At 45.4% G+C, this 7,206-nt stretch overlaps 1 protein-coding gene across 2 annotated transcripts in view; it reads right to left on the bottom strand.

Annotated features, from left to right (window-relative positions):
* The window catches only part of SETD5 (SET domain containing 5), a 181,519-nt gene extending 178,084 nt beyond the window's left edge, over positions 1-3,435 (bottom strand). For both annotated transcript variants that reach the window (XM_082265992.1, XM_082265991.1), the window contains exon 1: positions 3,093-3,435. The gene's annotated coding sequence lies outside the window, so the exon portion shown is untranslated. The remainder of the gene's footprint in view (positions 1-3,092) is intronic.
* Between the last annotated feature and the right edge of the window lie 3,771 nt (positions 3,436-7,206).

The raw sequence follows: 7,206 nt of genomic DNA on the forward strand, positions 1-7,206 counted from the left end.
TTAGGTAAGTGAGAGATACTGGGAAGGGGTGAAACATGTAACTGGGAGAGACTGGTGAATCTCGGGTCACATTAGATAAGTGAGAGATACTGGGAAAGGGGTGAAACATGTAACAGTGAGATTCTGGTGAATCTCGGGTCACAGATAGGTGGGAGAAGCTGGGATAGGGAGAGACTGGTGAATCTCGGGTCACGTTAGATAGGCGATACTGGGAAAGGGGTGAAACATGTAACTGGGAGAGACTGGTGAATCTGGGATCACATTAGATAAGTGAGAGATACTGGGAAAGGGGTGAAACATGTAACAGGGAAAGACTGGTGAATCTTGGGTCACAGATAGGTGGGAGAAGCTGGGAAAGGGAGAGACTGGTGAATCCCGGATCACATTAGATAGGTGAGAGATACTGGGGAAGGGGTGAAACATGTAACTGGGAGAGACTGGTGAATCTCGGGTCACAGATAGGTGGGAGAAGCTGGGAAAGGGAGAGACTGGTGAATCCCGGATCACATTAGATAGGTGAGAGATACTGGGGAAGGGGTGAAACATGTAACTGGGAGAGACTGGTGAATCTCGGGTCACAGATAGGTGGGAGAAGTTGGGAAAGGGAGAGAATGGTGAATCTCGGGTCACATTAGATAGATGAGAGAAGCTGGGAAAGGGCTGAAACATGTAACAGAGAGAGACTGGTGAATCTCAGGTCACGTTAGACACGGATTGTAACTTTTAGCACTGTTCATGGCTGAGAAGAGACCGGAGACATGATTATAAAAGGAGACGCAATTGTTGCCGGTAAGTTTGAGTCTCATCAGACAAGAGAAGACAGGTGGGGGATGGGAGAATTCTTTGCAGTAAGGGCGGCCATTCACCGAGCAATTCTGAGGCTTCCAGCCCGGAACATTTCCTGGTTTCAGTACAGCAAAAGACGATAACACATGGTGGGTGGGGGGAGGGGTGAAATCAGTTGAATACATCATCTCTGCGCTCTCCCCGAATTTCCAAGTTGATTAAAAGCCGATCGATTGTATGTTGTATGGCCGGCATGAGAGACCAGGATCTGTGCTGATAGGAGTTCCCATCACTCATCAGCTTTGCAGGTAGAAAGGAAAATAAATTCACCTTTAGAAAAAGTATTCTTTACGCTAAGAGCGCGATTTCCAAGCACCCAATCCTCAAACTAATGTTGAAAGCAGTTTACATCAACCTAATAGCCAAGTGTATGGCCAGCAAGGACAGTGCAAAGATATATGGGGGGGGGGATTCTTACAGCCCTTACAGGTAATAAGAAACCCTTACAGGTAATATTGGGGGGGGGGGGGGTTCTTACAGGTAATAAAACTTATTTACATTTAGATTGAAAAAATTGATTCTTTACACTAAGAGCACAATTTATAGGCATAAAAAGCTGATTTACACCCAAACTGCCAATATGGTCAGCAGTAGACCAGAATCTGCATCAAAAGGAGATTTAGGTGCAGGAAAAAAAAAAAAAAAAAGCTTATATTCACATTTAGAAACCGGATTCTTTACACAAAAAGCACAATCTTTAAGCATCCAGCCACTGCAAACGAACTTCCGATTTATATCCATGGATCACCGACGTCTGCCTGGCACAAGAGGTGGGGAATCTGTGCCATGTGGATGAAGACTACACAGTCCTCGAGGAAGAGGACAGGTACTGACTTATAGAAAAAGGATTCTTTACACAAACAGCACAGTCTTTAAGCATCCAGCCATTGCAAACGAATGCAGATGTGTATGCATGGATCCCAACGCCTGCCTGGCAGGAGAGGAGGGAAATGTGCTTCCATATTAAGACTGCATGGGGCAGATGGAAGGGGACAGATACTGGCTTATAGAAAAAGGATTCTTTACACAAACAGCACAATCTTTATGCAGATGTATATGCATGGATCCCAACGCCTGCCTGGCAGGAGAGGTGGGAAATGTGCTTCCATGTGAATGAAGCCTGCATGGGGCAGAGGAAAGGTCACCATGCAGATGGAAGGGGACAGACACTGACATAAAAGTCACAAATAAAAGGGATTCTTTACTGTGAAAGGGGTAATCTGTGCAATGTTTTTCTATGTCAAGGCATAAGAGATGAAAGCCGCCCCCCCCCCCAAAAAAAAAGGCCCTGTGCTGGTGAAAGGGGACAGGAATTCACTTCTAGAAACAGGGTTCTTTGCAGTAAGAGCAGTAATCTGTGCATTGAGCTTCTATGTGCATGCAGGCTGGAAAGGAGATGGAACATGCCCAATGAAAGCGCTCCATGCTGGGGAAAGGTGATGAGTATTCATCTCTAGGAAGGGATTCTTTACAGTAGTATTGGACAGGTATTCACTTCTATAGGCAAGATTCTTTGCAGTAAGAGCAGTTATATGTGCAGTGTGCTATGTGAATCCAGACTGGAAAGGAGATTAAACATGCCCAATGAAAGGGCTCTGTGCTGGGGGAAGGTGATGAGCATTCATCCCTAGGAATGGATTCTTTACAGTGGTATTGGACAGTAATAAGCAGGGTTCTCTGCAGTAATAGCGGTAACGTGTGCAGTGTGCTTCTGTGTGATTGCTGGCTGGAAAGGAGATGGAAAATGTCCATTGAAAGGGCTCCATGCCCCTGAAAGGTAATGAGAATTCATCTCTAGGAAGGGATTCTTTATAAAAAGGTATTGGAGAGGTATATAAAGGATTCTTTGCAGTAAGAGCAGTGTGTGGAGGTTTGGTCCCAGAGCAGTTGGTCCTTCCATGGGATCGGCAGTTAATAACTGTCAGGGGGGTGGGGGGGGGTTATTTCTTCCCCTCATTAAAGGTAAATGGGTGTTACACTTTAATGCTTCCCCCCTGAACTCACAAAGTGGGGGAGGGGTAAATCATGGAGAACAGGAATGGGATATCTAATCCTGACCCCCCCCCCCCCCTTTATGGCACACAAACCATCACCTTCCCTCAGGAAAAACCCCCACAAGGCCATGCCAGCCATTCCCAGCACCACACCGGCCTGTCTGGGTGAAGTTCTGAGGCTGCAGCGAAATTCCCCCCAGAAAGTGACAAAAATAAAATAAATTGTCCAAATAAACACCTTCTCCGACTTACCCGTATAGGCAGGGCCGGGACTGCCCCGCTTCACCGGGGGAAATCCGTTCCAACACCTCCCAGGCAACGAAAACCTACTAGGCCTCAGATGAAGCCGCGGTGTTTCCTGTGCCCCTCAGGCCGGCCACCTCTCCAGCTGCCGCTGGGCCAGGGCTCGGCGCCTTCCAGGCTTTGCTATATCCGTCTGGCTGGTGGTCCTCCAGCACACGCCGCCTCTCCCCCGTGTCCCGGGCTGGTCTCCCCGGCGCTCTCACAGTCCCCCCTCCTTCTTCCTCGGCTCTTCAATCCGCATAGACAGCCGCTCCACACGGCCTCCCCTCCCCCCCGCCGACTCGCTACCTCCACAGGCGGAAACGCGACTGACCACACGGGGATCCCCGGCTCCGGCGGCAGGGGCGGCGGGAACAGGGGGAGGAGACCTCGGTCACGCCCACCCGTTGGAGATCGATTGGCTGGCGGCGAGTCATCCGTCCGCCCACTGGGCGGTGAGGCTGTCAATCACCTCGGGGCTGTCACGCGATGCAGTGACACCGCGCGCTCTGAGCTGTTTTCCCACAGTAGGAGGAAAGGCGGAGAGGAGAGCGGAGGGGCTCTGCATGAGATAGAGCCAGCAGCCTGAGACTCCCCCGCAATATAGATCTATAATAACACTCACATACACATCTATAATATAACCCCCCATAAATCCTCACCTCCCCCATACACATCTATAACATCACCCCCCCCATATATCCTCACCCACCCATACGCATCTATAATATCAACCCTATATACAGATCTATAATAACACCAACATATATCCTCACTACCCACATACAGATCTATAATATAACCCCCCCATAAATCCTCACCACCCATACAGATCTATAATATAACCCCCCCCCCCATACATCCTCACCTCCTCCATACACATCTATATAATATCACCCCTATATACAGATCTTTAATATACACCCCATATATCCTCACCTCCCCATACAGATCTATAATATCACCCCTATATACAGATCTATAATATACACCCCCATATATCCTCACCTCCCCCATACACATCTATAATAGCCCCCCCATATTTCCTCATACCACCCCATACAGATCTATAATGACACCCCCCCCCCATATATCCTCTCCTCCCCCATACACATCTATAATAACACCCCCATATATCCTCACCTCCCCATATACAGATTTATAATATCACCCCTATATACAGATCTATAATATACACCCCATATATCCTCACCTCCCCCATACACATCTATAATAACACCCCCATATATCCTCACCTCCCCATACAGATCTATAATACCACCCCATATAGATCTATATCACCCCCATATATCCTCACCACTCCCATATACAGATCTATAATATCACCCTATATATCCTCACATCCTCACTCCCCATACAGATCTATAATAACACCCCCCCCCATATATCCTCACCTCCCCATATACAGATCTATAATATACACCCCATATATCCTCACCTCCCCCATACAGATCTATAATAACACCCTTATATATCCTCACCTCCCCATACACATCTATAATATCACCCCCATATACACATCTATAATATAACACCCATATATCCTCACCTCCCCCATACAGATCTATAATATCACCCCCCCCCCATATATCCTCACCCCCTACATACAGCCTCAGACACCCCCCCCCCACACACACATATACATCTATAATAACGCCCCCATATATCCTGCCCCCCCCCATACATATCTATAATATAACCCCTAAATATCGTCACCTCCCCCATACAGATCTATAATATCACCCCCATATATCCTCACAAGCCCCCCCCCCCATACAGATCTATAATATCACCCCCATATATCCTCAAAAGCCCCCCCCCCCATACAGATCTACAATACACCCCCATATATCCTCGCCTCCCCCACAGACCTGCCTGAAATGTATATGAATCATGTTCACTACCATTCATCCCACACTGGAGACACAACCCCCCCCTCCCTCCCCCGCCCCTAGGGAAATGATAAGGAAAGTGTCACTATATGTACTGATAAATACCAATATAGAGGCTCTATATGCAGTATATATATCACATGAGAGGCCAAGTACATTCCTAGGGGAGGAAATATATATAATATTGTATATCCTTCCCTTATAGGCAGACAGGCTGCATAATATATATATAATATATACTGATAGAAAGACTATAGATAGATAGGAGCATGGAGTATATACACTATATATATACACAGTGACAGTACATACACAGGATATAGAGGCAGCAGAGATACACACTGCAGATAAATATATATATAGACAGAGAGATACAGAGCAGCTGGATGACATTCGGGTTGTTTGTACGTTTTAGGTGATAATATTCATCTCAGGTATAAGAAAAGGGACCACATACTGTATTTACACCCAGATTTATAGAAGAGTGACATTTTTTATATATACAGTAAAACCTTGGTTTGAGAGTAACTTGGTTTGAGAGCGCTTTGCAAGACAAGCTAATTTTTAAAATAAATTTTGACTTGATATACAAGTGATGTCTTGATATACAAGTAGCGTCATGTCACAACGGAGTATAAAAGAGAAGAGAGGCGCCTCTAAGTGTAGCAATATTGTTACATTTAATGAAGGTTCAATATTTAGCAGCTCACATGGTTGATGATTAAAACAGGCACATCAAAGTATGCAGGCATCCGGGGTAAAGCTGTCCACATAGACCATCCTATGCACTGCCATCTTCATCACACCCTTCCACTCTGCGCTCCACGACCAATTCAAAGTCTCGCTTTCAGATCATGATTGCAGGCTGACATCGGTGAGAGCCAGTGGTTCAGAAGATGGTCTATATGGACAGCTTTACCCCAGATGCCTGCATACTAGAGGTGTGCCTCTTTAATCATCAACCATGTGAGTTGCTAAATGTTTTACCTTCATTAAATGTCCCCATATTGCTACACTTAGAGGCGCCTCTCTTCTCTGTTATACTCTGTAGCTCCTGCTGGATTTTGCTTCTAATCCCCTTGTGGAGGCTGCCATTCCACTTGTGGATGGACATTTTATGGTTACACAACCTATCACATTGCTAGAATCTTTGTATATAGACTATAAACTGAAGGACTTATGAATAAATGGTTGTGGAACGAATCATCTGAGTTTTCATTATTTCTTATGGGAAAATTCACTTTGATATAAGAGTGCCTTGGTTTACAAGCATGTTTCCGGAACGAATTATGCTCGCAATCCAAGGTTTTACTGTATATATATGCATACCGTAGATACATATACACAGAGCCATGTATAACATTTGGGGTTGTTTGTAGATTGTCGTTTATTATACTGATCTCAGGTATGATGATGAGGGAAGATGTTTCCCATTCCTTTTATGTGTGTAAGGAAGGAGGAGGGTGGGAGATCAGGGGTGGATTATCACAGGTGGGATATCAGTGATGAGATATTAGTGGTGGGATATTAGAGGTAAGATATTAGTGGTGGGGATATCATTGGTGGCATAATGGTTGTGGGATATCAATTCTGGGTTATTGGTAGTGGTAGTGATAATATTGATGAGATATCTGTGGTAGGATACTAGTCGTGAGATATCAGAGGTAAGATATTATTGGTGGGATATCAGTGATGGGGTATTAGTGGTGAGTTATCAGTGTTAGGATTTCCATGATGAGATATTAGTGGTGGGATATCAGTGGTGGGGTGTTAGTGGTGAGTTATTAGTGGTAGGATATCAATGGTGGGATGTTCGTGGTGAGTTATCAGTGTTAGGATATCCATGATGAGATATTAGTGGTGGCATATCAGTGGTGGGGTATTAGTGGTGAGTTATCAGCGGTGAGATATCCATGATGATATATTAGTGGTGGGATATCAGTGGTGGGGTGTTAGTGGTGAGTTATCAGTGGTAGGATATTAATGATGGGATGTTAGTGGTGAGTTATCAGTGTTAGGATATCCATGATGAGATATTAGTGGTGGCATATCAGTGGTGGGGGGTTAGTGGTGAGTTATCAGCGGTGAGATATCCATGATGATATATTAGTGGTGGGATTTCAGTGGTGGGGCATTAGTGGTGAGTTATCAGTGGTGAGATATCAATGATG

The sequence above is a fragment of the Pelophylax lessonae genome (genome assembly GCF_965119305.1).
Source record: "Pelophylax lessonae genome assembly, chromosome: 8".
Taxonomy (NCBI): Eukaryota; Metazoa; Chordata; class Amphibia; order Anura; family Ranidae; genus Pelophylax; species Pelophylax lessonae.